Source organism: Rattus rattus, chromosome 11 (assembly GCF_011064425.1).
Source record: "Rattus rattus isolate New Zealand chromosome 11, Rrattus_CSIRO_v1, whole genome shotgun sequence".
In the NCBI taxonomy this organism is placed as follows: domain Eukaryota; kingdom Metazoa; phylum Chordata; class Mammalia; order Rodentia; family Muridae; genus Rattus; species Rattus rattus.
In genome coordinates this window covers 42,303,966-42,319,755 of record NC_046164.1, presented here as the reverse complement: position 1 = coordinate 42,319,755, position 15,790 = coordinate 42,303,966, and positions in this window count along the sequence as shown.

Below are 15,790 nucleotides of genomic sequence, written 5' to 3'. Positions count from 1 at the left end.
CAGCTATTCCCAGTCAAGCATGCGAAGACAGTAACCTGTGATAGTCGGTTCTTTCTTATTCTGTAAGCTTTGGGGATCAAACCAAGCTCTTTAGGCACAGTAAAAGGTGTATTTTATTCACCTGGCCGCCTCCTTGGCTAAGGCAACATTAGTTTTTAATTTCTAGATTCATATTTGGTGTGAAAGGATAAATTTCTGTCCTTTATATTTGGGAATCAAAGAATGAATGATGTCTGACAGCACATACAGGCAAAAAAATGGAACAACAGAGAAACTGTAATAGAAATATAGAAAAATTGGAAAGTTTCATTTTAGGTTTTTATTGAGAAATTCACACAACTTTTATTAAGTAGCAGCTCCGTTCATACACCTATCAGGATGGAATTAAGTAAGCACTACAGAACTTGAAAGTTGCCGATGTCAAAACCAGATATAAGTTAACAACCTTAGGTGATCTAATATGTTGATTTACATGGACTTCTTATATATGGCCTTTCCCCCTCCCCGTAGTATGTTGAATATCACCTTGCCATGACCACAAAGTTGTGTATGTTGGTTGTTTTTCCTCTGTTGTGAAAACTCAATGATTAAGGCAATTTAAGAAGAAAGAGATTACTTATTGATTACATTTTAAGAGGATAAGCCCTCTTAAGGTGGTCACAGTGGGGAGAATGGCAGCAGACAGTCCGGTGCTGGAGCAGTAGCTGAGAGCCACATGCATAAGCCAGGGAAAGCTAACTGAGAAGGACTTTTGAAACTTCAGCCAACATCTTCAGTAATACACTTTGCCCAATAAAGCCGCACCTAGTAATCTATCCCAAACAGTTCTACCATGTGGGGACCAAGTATTCAGTTACAAGAGCCTCTGGAAGCCATGTTATCCAACCCACTACTGTGTACACTTCCCTACAAATGTCAATGTAGTACACATTCAATATTTTAGTAGTGATTATATTTTAAAAATCTCTACATACTTACATGACTATTGCTTTTCACTTTTATTTAGGCAGTAGTAGGATAGATCCTGGGTTTTGTTGATCTTAATCAAGACATGGAGTTTTAGAATCTATTTTTCTTTCAATTTGTGTATAAATTTTTTCCTCCAAAATTTTCCAGAATCACACTTCCTTACTCTTACAGTCCTTTAATGTGTGGGTAATGAAGTAGTCAAGTTTGCCAAAGCAGCAAAGACTTTAGTTGTCCCTTCAATTAAATTCGTGTATATAAAGAACAGATACAAAAGAATTATTATCCTAAATCAACATTAAGCAAGACTTTTCAATATGTGCAAGTAATTTATTTTTCAGACGTGCTGAAAGAACATAAATACATCTACATAGAAACTATTTCTCACTAAATTTTCTGTTTGTCTTTATTAAAAACAAAGCATGTTATTGCAAAGCTTATAAACTGTCATGATGTTCTGATGAAATAATTTAGCTTAGGATTCTGGAATTTTTAAGAAGAACACTGACAAAGAAGTGAGAGTATCATAATTCTCCTTTAATTAAAATGTTATTTAATTAAGATATTTGCTTGTACTTCATGTGATGCAGAAGCTTCGGCTTACAATTTAAAATCTAATAGAAATAAGAAAAAGAGCTCAACACAACAGTTAATTTGACTCCTTAAAAATATCCACATTACAAGTAAAAAACATGTGAGCAAAGAATACTCATCAGTTTTGGATTCATCATAGTTGATAGTTTGAATTTCAGTCATCACCACTGGAGATTATTTTAGGTTTAAGGATTATATTCCTGTCATCTCAAGATAAGAATCCAGACTATATATATATATATATATATATATATATATATATCAAACTTAGACAATACTGATTAAACCAAGAAGTGCATTCTAACAGGAGCCTGGCATAGCGGTCTCCTTAGAGGCTCATCCAGAGCAAGACAAATACAGAGGCAAAAGCTAGCAGCAAACAATTGAACTGAGAAGGGGGTTTCCATTGGAAGAGTTAGAAAAAGGACTGAATAAGCTGAAGGGGTTTGCAACTACATAAGAACAACAATACCAACCAACCAGAGCTCCCAGGGACTAAATCACTACCCAAAGAGTACACATGGACAGACCCATGGCTCCGGCTGCATATGTAGCACAGGATGGCCTTGCTGGGCACCAATGGAAGGAGAAGCCCTTGGTCTTGCCAAGACTGGACCACCCAGTGTAGGGGAATGTCAGGGTGGGGAGTTGGGAGGGGAGGTCGTTTAGGAGGGGGAACACTCTTATAGAAGAAGGGGAAGAGAGATGGGATAAGGGGCTTACGGTTGGGAAACCAGAAAAGGGGATAACATTTGAAATGTAAATTAAAAAAATCCAAAAAAATGAATGCCAGTAGATGGTTTTTACATTTTGTTGTTTTGGGGTTTGTTGTTTTTAGTTAGTTAGTTAGTTAGTTAGTTAGTTAGTTAGTTAGTTAGATATAAAAGCATGAAAGGGATCTCATGCCAGAAACTGTACTTGAGGCTGAATCACACTTAGTCCATGAATAGAACCAAACAGGACTGGCAAAAAAAAAATTAACAAAAACAAAAAGTCACTTAAATGATTTGAAATGATTTGCAACAATTTTCTGCTATATTTGATTTTACAAGTCATAGTGGTTAAGAACACCAGGAGAATGTGGCTCAGAGAATCAACTAACCAGGGCTCATAGGGGCTCACAGAGACTAAGAGACAGTCATGGAGTCTGCATGGGTCTAGACTAGGTCCTCTGCACATTTTCTAATTTTATGTTGCTTGATGTTCGTCTGGAACTCCTAACAGTGAGAGTGGGGCTATTTCTATCTCTTTTACCCACATAGATTCCATACTCAGCCTTAATCAAAGATGTACCTCTCTATAGTAAAATATAATAAATATGAGCACATGTAAGTATTCAAGTCCTGAGATCAGTGAAAGAACACTGAAGGATGAATACATAGTCATAACACAATAATATATATGTGCATATACATATATGCATCCAAATATATAACAAATAGATATAAAACATATTCAACTACATAAATAGACATATCTAATATAATAATAACAATTATTATTATTATTATTATTATTATTATTATTATTATTATTATTATTATTATATATTTCCCTCTAAGGCTAAAGGAACACTGGAAATAAAGGGGCAAAAAGATAGTATAGCCATTCTAATCATGAACTCAATGCAACAGCACTACATTCAGCCTATACAAAAATGGGCCTGTCAACAGCTACCATGATTAGAGAAAGGTCTTGAGAGATACTACCTTCTTTCTACTGAAATAGATATCAATAAAGTCTAGTAATTGAGAAATCACCATCTTACGTGAAAACAACATTTGAAGACTCTAGTCATGAAAATAGTGTTCCAAATGTGTAGGCATAGTGATGGCTCTCATTAAACACACTATGCATCAAACAATAGCAAAAACACATTAATATGGAAATAGTAGTTTTAGAACAAAAAGGATTGACAGGGGAGCCTGGAGTCAAGAGTAGTGAGAATTCCTCTGTAGCCCATTTTTTAACTGGGTTATTTCAGTTTTTGGAAGTTGACTTATTGAATTCCCCACCACGCCATTTTATGATTTTCTAATATTCATAATATATTAAAATAATTATGGAAACAGTGATTAGGATTATGTTGCTGTTATTTTCTTGGTGAAATAATTTCATGGTTATAGTCAGGGGAAGCTTCCAAAAGTTTCATGGAAATCTCATTGTGAATGAAAATGCAATGGCTAAAATAAACATTTAATGGAAATTTGTATCACTTTTGGTTAGACTTTGAAGTTAGGTTACATAATGAACATAAAAAGTATTTAACAAAATATGGTAATTTAAAAATCTTTCCTTTTAAAGAAAATGTTATTAATATTAAATTTTTAATCTTTATGTCTATATGGAAAAGGAACCATTTTTGCAGTATTTCAGTGCTTTTTTCGTAGAAGCTCTACTGTGAAATCTATATACTTCATAATATTTAATTCTGCACAGTTAAAGCCCTGTGGTTATGAAAAGAAGAAAGAAAATCTGTAAAATATTATAGGGTTTGCTTAAAAGTCTGACTTGCATTTGCACTGTATTGTTCTCCTTGAAGAACTTTCTTACAAGGAGAATAAAAGAATGAAAGAACACACAGACACACAGACACACACACAGACACACACACACACACACACACACACACACACACACACACACACATATATATATATATCAGAAATGGAAGATGTTCAAAATAATCTCAGTATCTAAAATAATAAGGGGAGTTTTAGTGATTAGTTACAAGATGGACTTAGTTATAACTCAGAGGCTTATTTTTTTTATTAAATAACGCCTAGGCCATAAGATAGGCTTGTTCACACTAGTTTGTAATGTATTTAACCCATTTATACTTCTCTATGTCTGTCACATGGCTAGTTAAGTCTTCTCAGTTTCATACACTGACATGTGAGGCTGGAAGACCAGTCTTCCCATCTTCCTAAGCTTGACTCTTTCTCTGAATTCCTCTCTCTCTCTGCCATCCCCTACCTTCTAGTCCTACCTCAGCTTATTGCCTATCAGATTTTTATTGATCCATTAAACTTCCACACAGTGGACATCTACTTAAGTATGGTGAATGGTAATATGTGGATTCTTTGATAACTAAAGATCGGTTGATGACATATAATTTTAAGATACTCAATACAACTTTTGGATTTTAGAGCTAAAAACACAAAGATTCTCCTTATAATATCAGAAGATATGTACCAACTTATCAGAAGATATGTACCAACTTATCAGAAGGAAAAGAGAAAACCAATGTTAGTAGTACACTAAAGTACATTTCGGGGATCTTTGCCTGAAAGAATGACAATGTGACACAGAGGTACCACGTGAAGGATGACAAACATACATGGTTGATATAATAGGAGAGGTCATAAAGGAAGTCTAATGTCCACATGCAAATTCCTTACTCTTCAAATTCTTGTATGGTGATGTCATCATGCAAGGATTAAAAGAAAAACAGCACAGAATACAGTGTGGAAAGCCAATGTTTCAGAGGTTTCAGTGATGCTCAGTGGTAAAAGTCAATGACTACACTTCTCCCAGAGGAAATCCTTTCACTTCCCACCACTCCTATAGCATCTCATAACCATCTATAACTTTACTTTAAGAAGATCCAATGGCCTCTTTTTGCCTCTGCAGGAACCAGGAATCCATATGGTGCACAAACATACATGCAAATACAATGTGAAAACTCATAAAATAAAATAAATTAAGAGAAATGTCTTCTGTGTATATTAAATAGAAACTTAGACTATCTAAGTAAAATTCAATAATGCACAGAAATAAACATAAGCTTGGGTCCCGTGAAAAGACAGTGTTAGTGATGAATAATATTTATTAATGATTAGCTGTTTAACTTGAAAGATAAAAAGTGATTGATTCTTGTATTGACTATTTAAGACACATTTCTTAAGGAGAGAGTATTCTTGGATATAAAAACATATAATTCACTTGAGTAAAATACATATAGGTCTATAGAGTTTTAATATCTGTCCTGAAACATTCTATGGGTTATTAAAACATTTAATATAGAATATTAAGTAGCATTTATTAAAATAAAAACAGAGTATCCTGTTAAATTTATTAAAATGAGTGTTTAATTTGTCAACATATATCTTGTCAAGTCAACTCTACTTGGCAGTATCAAGGAATTCTGTTTTAGAAAAAATAAAAATTTTCTATATTGAAATAAAAAACTATAAAGAATAAAGCCTTAATTGATTGTTTGAAGTGCTTTTATATGTTGATCAGATTAATTTGGAAACATGGTTTAATGTTGCAATTCCAAAAAAAAGCTATGTTTCTGAAGCCCATGCCCATACACACACACACACACACACACACACACACACACACATATATATATATTCAAAATAATCTCAGTATCTAAAATAATAAGGGGAATTTTAGTGTATAGCTATAACATCAAATTATTTTAATTTTGTCGTTATTGACCACTCAAACATTTTCAGTTTCTGGAGATGCTAAATATGTCTGTTGCATGGTTAAATATTTGAAGTTACATTATGATTCCATGTAAATATGTGCTTGAAATGTTATTTCTAAAAGCTTTAAAAAAATAACATGCTGGAGAACACTTATTTTTATGCCTTCACAGATATTTGTTTCCTATTCTGGGGGAGGGGAAAGTAAATTGAATCCTGTTAAATGAGTCATCCGGGCAAAGCACTGTCATTAAATCCCTGCAGTTCTTGGTGCTTTCTCTAGGTTGCTGCTATCAGGAGGTTTTAGAATGGTTAACTGTGAAGTAAAATAAGGATTAAACATAAATTTAGACTGAGTAGTGAGAATAAAAGCCTAACTTGACTTTGGGGGAGTCTTTAGTAGCTCTTTAAACTGTTGTAGTTCTTATCTGGAAAGGAAGTTGTAGTTTGTATAAATTTGTTCTCTATGAGATGATAAATCTAGGGTTGAAATTATAACCCCTGTACCACTGCATTGATTTCTACACCAGGTAAACATTGCAGGGTCATGTCTTAAATTGTGTAACCTACTAATAGGAAGCAAGCATATAGGGAGGCATGAATTCAGTACCAACAGGGGAGGATTTATTCTTAAATATTCTTAAAGGAAAAAAGAAAGTGGTAGAGAAGTAGAGAAGTAAGTGGGAGGTGAGAGAGAAAGGAGAGAGAGAGAGAGAGAGAGAGAGAGAGAGAGAGAGAGAGAGAGAGAGAGAGAGAGGCTAGTTTGTGGGAGAGAATCTTTCATCCAGCACTCAATAAGATATGCCTGCCAGAACCATTTAATGGAGCTGCTAAACAGCTTTGTTAAGGTGTTTATCCCCTAGACACAGTTCTGAGATGTGGGCATTCAATAATAAAGAAAAGAATTCAATGTATGCCAAGCACAGAAGACAAGGGTTCCTAGGCAGATAGAGTCCTGTTACTCATCTACATAATCCCCTCACCCTGCTCAAGTAGGTGGAAGGAGGAGACCATGAATCCTGGGCATGTCAGTCCTGACAGCTTTATTACAAAGAAGGAGCCACTCAGCTACTGTGCATTCTGGCATCGCTCCTGCTGGACTTGTTAGATCTCCCCAATTAAGACAGTCCTCAGGTTTGTAGCTCATTTATTTCTCTCTACCATACAACGGAGAAAAAAAGTTGGAAATGATGCAACAGATTTGACTGCGGTAAATTTCAGTCTCAGTTTTGTCAGCTTCCTTTGGCTGCTTGGGAGTGTGGGAGATAAAGAGCTTTTGAAGAGAAAACTAGATTTCCCTTTTATTTCCACAGATCACCAGCGTGTGTCCTTTTTCTTGACTCTTTAACTCCTTCTTTCCTCACTCAAGCTTAATGTAAAGTTTAGACACAGACACACTCCTATACACTCACACACATGTACACACACAGACACACACATGCACACAGGCATATACATGCACACGCACACATACACACATGCACACATGAGCACAGACACATGTACACACACACATGCACACAAACACATATACATGCAGACATGTACACATACAACCCTTATTATAATCCCATTTGAGTGATTGGTATACAGTAGCTTAATGTGGCTGTGTCTATATCTCTGTCTCTCTTGGTACTTTTATGGTGTTCTGTATATTTTTGGTCATGTGTGCCTATGGATGTGAGGATACATGTACAAACACACATTCATAGGCATTAGTGTTCTTTGGTCACTCTCCATATTTTTTTTTATTGAGACAGGGTTTCTCACTGACTTTGAATTTTATCCTTGATCTAGGGTGACTTGCAATTGACCTTTAGGTGTCCTCTGTGTTGGCCACCATTACACAAAGGCATTGTTAGCCTTTGACTTGTGGGTTGGAGTTCCAAACTCAGGCCTCTATAATTAAGTCACAAGTATTTTGCCCACTGAATCATCTCCCTGGTTTCAAAGTCATATTTTATTAAACATTATAGCTAGGTACTTAACTTTTGAGTAACTAAAATACTGGAGAAAAGTAACAAAATAAAGACTTGAAGGGAAACCACAATTAACTATTATGAATGAAATATGTATATCTAACACCTAGGGAATGAATATCTATTTCCAAATATGTTTCACAAGTTTATCTTGGAATCATTCTTCTCAGAGTAAGAATCCTTTAGCTTATGAGCAGGTACTTGGAAAGTAGGCACCCAATATAGTTCTCAATATTGGAATTTCCTTCTGTAACCCTAACACAACATGCTACTGTTTGAATGAATTTACACTTGCTTGATAGGAAAGTATGGTGAAACATGCACGAGTTCTAAAAATACAGTTAATAAACATTTGCTGGAGGTGAGGTCTAACATCCTTGACAATAGAAGGAATACAAATCATACCTATTTTGAGTTTCATCTTACATCGGTTAATGTGGCCAAGATAAAAAATTATGCAAAAAAATAAGCAACACCACCAAAAAAAAAAAAAAGATGCTGATGAGAACAGGAAAAGGGGCAAACACATACTGAATGCTGATAGGAGTTCAAACTGGTGGGAACGCAATGCTTTAGGTTGAAGCATCCACAAAAATCTGGAAGTGTATATACCACACAATACAGCTCCACCCTTTGGAATACACCCAAAGGTCTGTAAGTTTTACTAAGGAAATACTTGCTCATTCATTTTCACTGCTACGCAATTCACAAGGGCAGTGAATGGAAACAGCCTAGAAGTCCATGGAAAGATGGGAAAATGCAAAGCAATACACTGTAACTGTTAAGGAACGTAAAATTAAGAAATTTGTAGATACATGCATAGAACTTGAAACAATAACGAGTGTGGTAACCAAGTCACCAAAAGACAAAATTGCTGAATTTTCTCTCAAATATTTGCTAATTCTTAAGGTTTAGATGTGAGTGTTTTACTTGGAAAACCCGTAGAATTAATAAACTAGTAAGGAGCCATGAGAGAAGAGGGAACTCTTTCAAAGAAAGAAATGTAGTAAAGACTGTTAAAGGGAACAAAGGGAAAATAAATCAGGAATGACTAAGCAGATGGGAAATAAAAGATCAGGACAGAGGAAAGATGAGGAGGGGAATAATACTAAATGCCTTTTGAAGAAAACATCTGGAAACCTCCTACAGTTAAGCTTCTTAATGCAATATATACAAACAAGCATACATACATAATACATACATACATACATACATACATACATACATACATACATACATACATACATGAATTTAACTGGAGTTACCTTAATATTAGAGAGCAACAACTACATTCATTACCATATAAACAATAAGCGTAAGATCCCCAACACAAGGAATGGATCATTTCATTTTACTAGTTGACCCATGATATTCCATTGACTCACAAATATTATACGTATTGACCTTCCCTTGGTCACCCTTCACAATTCGATGGTGAATACACTATGTACTTGACATAGTACCATGAACATAGAACCATCGAGTGGGTATTGTCATAGAAGCTTTTCCTTAGCAACTATAATTTATGCTGTTTTAAGGTCTCATGTTTGATAGTGAAGGAAATAGAGTATCATTGGTATCACACAAACAAGAACAATAAGATCTTGCCTGTCAAGTTATGTCCACTGTTGCAATAATGGCATTGGTTTGTGGATAACTAAGCACTTTTTAAGAGAATTAAAGCCTGCTCAGAATACATACCTCACACTCCTACTGATGCTGCATACCCAAGGCTAGATAGGATACTGTATCTAGGAGAAAAATCTATTATTACTATTTTCCTATATGGACATAACATTAAAAGTACTTCTAAATACTTTTTGATTCTGTAAACTTTTAAAAGTAATAAGTGCCATGCTAAAGTTCCAAATCCTGCTAGAGTATTAAAGTGAAAGTGATGACCATTTTATTAAAAGCATAGGCAAAATTTAATTTGGAAGATGATATTTTTGAGGTCTGATTATATGAGCCAGTAGTAGGATGTCTCATGAAGAGAAAGAAAACTGGTGGGGGTCTTTAGTAAAAGGACTTGTCATGTATAGATCATTGAACAACCTCTTAAATCACTTCTTTTTGGATAAAGTTTTATTGTATTACAGGAAGTCTCATTTATTATATAGTGTTTCAAACTTCGTTTTTATAAAGATACAGTTGAGTGGTCAGGACAGCTATCACAAGATCCTCAAATTCAAATATATTTGATGACCAGATCTTTGAAGAAGCTATCTTCTTTCTGTCTTCCTGATATTGATCATGAACACTGCATAAACATCAGTACACAACTGTAATGATTCCAATCTTAAAAGGAGTATACTGGAGAGAGAGAAAGAGAGAGGAAGAGAGAGAGAGGGAGAGAGAGAGACAGAGATAGAGACAGACACAGAGAGACACAGAGAGACACAGAGAAAGGGAGAGAGAAAGGGAAGAGAGAGAGAGGGGGGGAGAGAGACAGAGACAGACACAGAGACACACACACACACAGAGAGAGAGAGAGAGAGAGAGAGAGAGAGAGAAAGAGAGAGAGAGACAAAGAGACACAGAGAGACAGAGAGACAGAGAGACACACAGAGAGACACAGAGAGAGACGCAAAGAGGGGAGAGAGAGAGAGAGAGAGAGAGAGAGAGAGAGAGAGAGAGAGAGAGAGAGAGAGAGAGAGAGAGAGGGAAGGGGAGGGGAGGGAGGAAGAGAGAGAGAAGATGAAGAAGTCCAGTGGAGGAGAAAGATTGACAAAATGGAATGAAGATAAAATATTATTTACTCTTATACATGTAGGTAAAAGTCACAATGTTTCATGAATATATGTTTTTAGAAGACAGAATTCTATATCTCAGTAGGAGTGAACTGAGATATATTGGATTTATTTAGGTGCTATTTAGAAGTCTCTTCCATCCAATCTTTCAGGACTTTATTAATAGTTGTTGAACTTTTTTAAAGTTCTATTTCTGCATGATTTTACATAAGAGTATGAATTTCTTCTTTGGTCTATAAATATGTCAGATGAAACCAAAAAATGAATATTTAATTCATATTACTTCCCAAGAATGTCAATTCTTTGATACACAAACAGGCACCATACACACACACACACACACACACACACACACACACACACACACACACACACACACACACACACACACACACACACACACACACACACACACACCTCCCTCACAATGTAGGCGTGTCTCTCATGAGCAATGTAAAAGCAATGCAATCTTAAACTTCCAATGACCCTTCTGTCTCTGCCTCCCTAAGGCTGTGATCTCGGGTCTGTACCATGGTACCATCCTTTCTGTCTACACACTGTTGAGTCGTATTTTCTAATAGTTTGGAGGATTGCTCTTACCAAATCAAATAGATATTGATGTGTCATTTCCTTCATCTCAATTTTCAATTATAATATCACTGCCTTTATACATTAGTTAGGAAAAGTGATTTTCATTCTGTATTCAGGAGGCAAAGCATATTTTCCCCATGTGGATAAGACTAGTTGATTCTTAATTTTGAATGATGGTATTTTCTGTGAAATTGATAGGAATTTTCATCTAGGTTTCAGGATAATTCTTCAGTAAACCTGATGCTACGGTTTTTTTTTTTTAACCTTTCCTTTTCTCTTTCATCATTTCCTTCATCGCTCTTGCATGCTTCTCTCTCTCTCTCTCTCTCTCTCTCTCTCTCTCTCTCCTCTCTCTCCCTCTTTATTCTCTCTCTGTTTTCCTTTTTTAATATTTTTGAGTTAAAAAATCAAATATCCTTAAAAGTTATATAGAGCATTAAAAGGAGCTATTTTATATCCATCAAGAAATTGTAGCATTTGACTTCTGCTTTCTAATTCATGCTTTCGAGATGATTCAGTGCTATATTAACAGTATATGAGGACTTTGTAGACATTTATAGTCATGTAAAATTTTGTCTTCCTTATTTCTCTTCAAGTGGCTTCTCTCTTTTTTTTTTTAATCAGAAACTAGACTTATTTCTTCATCTTAACATCTTAGTTTAATGCAATGAATTGAACTTGATAGGTGAAGTGCTATGATTTATTTCCTCTTCATCAAGATTTTCAGTAATATTGTTCAGTTTCTGGGTTCTCACTGGGAAGAGGGATTCATGTACAACTTTTGTTTACATAATTTTCTTTTCTGCACTGGAAATACTATAGCTATACCAATGGGTTTCACATATGAAACTCAGCTTACCTTTCTGGAGAAATATTGGATCTACTGTTCCCATTACCAGTACATAACCACTTGTAGGGTCTCGCATACCTTTTTAATTTTCATTTCTCCAGTCGGCTTCTCTTGGCATGTCCTATATCATATAATAGATTACTTAGAAGTTGGTTATTAATTTGTGTGAGTTGGATCTTTATCTTTCATTTACTGATGACGTCTTTGCTGTCACTATTATTTGGAAACAGACTCACTATTTAGTTGTAGTATTTTACATTTACTAATATTTTCCCCACAGACCTGTACATGAATTTTTCATATATACACAATGTACCTTTAAAGAAAATGAAATTCCAATGTAGTCAAAAGGAGTGTTCTTTAAATGCCATTTAGATAGTAATATGACTGATAAAATTTATGAATGATCTACAACATTGTTCCTGTTCAGTCTGGTTTTTGCATCTATCATTAATATTTTTATTTTTTAAGTAGCCAAGTCTCATGTTATTCAACTATGTTTCTGTTTGCTTATTTGTTGTTGTACTAGGGATAGAATTCCTTGAATTAACAAGCTTTTTGTTGACATTCAGCTTGTTTTATTTTCTGTCTCTGGTGGTTTTCTTTGGAATGAATGAATATATTCGTAGCATGTTAAGTTGTAACACCTGCTTTTCCTTTAAAATATTTAAGGAAATTTTCATCTCTTTAATTACTCTTTTCCTGTTAAAAATCAGTTTCTGGTGGACAGTATACATTTTATTCATGGTTTTGAAGTTCGTGAAGGCCATAATACCTGTCAAATGATCTCTTACATCATTAATTTTTATCAGTGCTCCTCATAATATCAACTTGACCTTTTTATTGTGTGTTATATTGAACACTAAAAAAATTCAAATGGGGAAAAAAAGCCTTTGGCTTCTCCTACACATGGATTTAAACTTAATTTGAAAGAATGATCTATGATGACACTACAATGAAACAAACTTTTTGGTTGTTTGTTTTGTCTGCACTTTAAGCTTCGTTTTTGACCATGAATGTTTGGGTAGGAATGAAATTGACTAGAAATTTCTGAATTATATGTTGCAATGTTTTCAAATTTAGGAAGTATTTACCTGAAATTTCCTTTACATGTCATATATATATATATATATATATATATGCATCATTTTCAAAATTTATTTATAATCATGGAGCTGTTAAATATTACCAAATTTTATTCAACAGTTTTGTTGTCTTGACCTGATCCTCATCTATCCCTAATCTGTTGTGGTGGTTTTTGTAAATATACTCTTGACTAGCTTTGTGGCCCTCAGGAATTAACTTTTGTGTTCTCCGAAGTCCATCATTTTAATCTTCCTAAATGCCATTTGGAAGATGCCAGATACAGCTGTTGTTGCCCCGCGTCTCCCAGTCTCAGTGTGGCCATGCGTGCCTTATCTACCCCATGTGCATAAGGAGATTTGCGGCTTTCCTGTTATTATCTCCGTCCACCAGCACAACAGAATGGAGCAAGAGTGTCTAGAGTAAAACCCTCTGCTAGGCCATCTGTTCATATAGGACAGTTTAAAATATTATTTGCATTTACTATATCCCATGGGAAATGCAATCAAATTCCCTCTGGGGCAAATCTGCTACGTGGATATTAGCACTGAATTTTTAAAGCCAACTTTTGTTTTTATAGGAGATAATGTAACACCCATTAACTCTACTGTGAACATATTTCAGGACCTTATTCTCATTCCTACTTGTCATCTACATGAGAAAATATTAAAACCAGACCGCAAAATCAAAGACCAACACAGAGCTATAGGTGCCTCTGTTACACATAATACCAGTACCTTTCTGTTTATCTTACTTAATGGAGCTATTTTTGGAAAATCCCAAAAAAGAGATTGGAATTTATCTTAAGGTTGTCATTGCTTTATTAATTCTAAGAGGCATCAGAAGTTTGAAGCTTGAAAAATAAATTCGTTAGTAAAATAATTAACCCATGGCTCTAGTGCTTAGCAAGTTTCAGGACAGAATCATATCAAGAGATTACTCAAAACAGTCATTAAAATAGAAAATTTATACCATTCATTTGATCACTTTTTGTCCACAATGTATAAGATTTCTGTGATACTGACCCATGGACTATGCACAAATGATAAAATTATTTAATTTGTTGTTCTTCATAATCATTCCAAGTCTTTAAAATATGATCTACCTCTAACATATAAAGATCATTTAGTCACATAACTGTATTACAGGGGAAAAATAAGTTATATTTGGTGACCTATTTAAGACATTTCAGAAAAAAAATATTTACCTAGTTGAACCTGTGCTGATTGTAACAACCTCTGTATTGAATTACTTTCGATATACTTTATAGTTGAAAACATGCCTACATTTCTTAGCTTACTTAATCTTTTCCAAGTTCCTAAAATTAAATCTTATGCTTGTTATTATGAGTTTTACCGTTCAAAATTAAATTATCAATTTGCTCTCATGTGTGTTTTAGAAAAGTAGACATAGAAGAAAGAAGAAAATACTTAAAATGTGTGTTTTTGTTTTAAGATCAGACATTATTTAGCTTAGGTAAGTTTATTTCTTACCTGTATTTGCTTACAGAAAATTCAACATTCCAATATACCAAAATGGTTTTCTAAATATTTGATTATATTTCACATGAAGTAATTTGGTTGTGAATTATTAAGTTTTACGTGAATTAGTACAAGATAAATATGCCTACGGAAATGTGATGAGAAGGATAAAAATCCAGTCTTCAAGAAAAGGAATTTCATTTCTGAAGAGTGATTTAAATATTAATTTAAAATATTTTATAATAAGATTTATGAAGTTAGAATCATTTCATTTTTCACAAGTATATCACTATCAATAATTCCATGTATCTATATTATCTGAAGAGGTCATTAGCGCTAAGAATTTTAACATTCTTTACACTAGTTATTTTATAATTTTAGTATCTTTTGTAGGCTTCGGTATTTGGCGTACTGTGAGATTTATTCATGATAATATGGATTATTACAATAGGAGTTATAGATAAGTATATTTACATATGAATGAAATTGGTTATCATAACTATTTTCAATAGCTGCTTTTTAAAAATATATGTTGTATGTATGTGTGTATTTGAGATTGTACTTATGTGTATGTGTATCTGTACGTAGCGTGTGTATATGTGTTTTATTGCTTACATATGGGCTTTTGTGTATTATTGTTTAATGTATGTATCATTTATGTATTTTTACTACTTGTCAGCGTGACACATTTGGAAGAATGTCAACTTAAGAATTCATCAAATAGCCAGCTCACTGTGGATAAATCCACAACACAAAGATGGTTTTATTAGCAAAGTAGCCCATAAAACAGGAAGGAATGCAGAGCAGTTAAAACGCTACTCTTTTCCTTATCTTTTCATTTAATTTCTGCCTCAACTTCTTTTTATTTATTTATTTTTGTGTCAAGGTTATCCACTACATGCTTGCTAACTTCTAAAACATTTGTTTAAAAATGCATTATTACTGTGCATAGTAGGGCAAGACATTCTTTGGAGAAATTGTTTTTCTCATCCCATTTTTAGAGAGAAGTCTGGTGCCAGACTTATGATTTCTTCTTTGAAAGTCAAAATTATTCTCT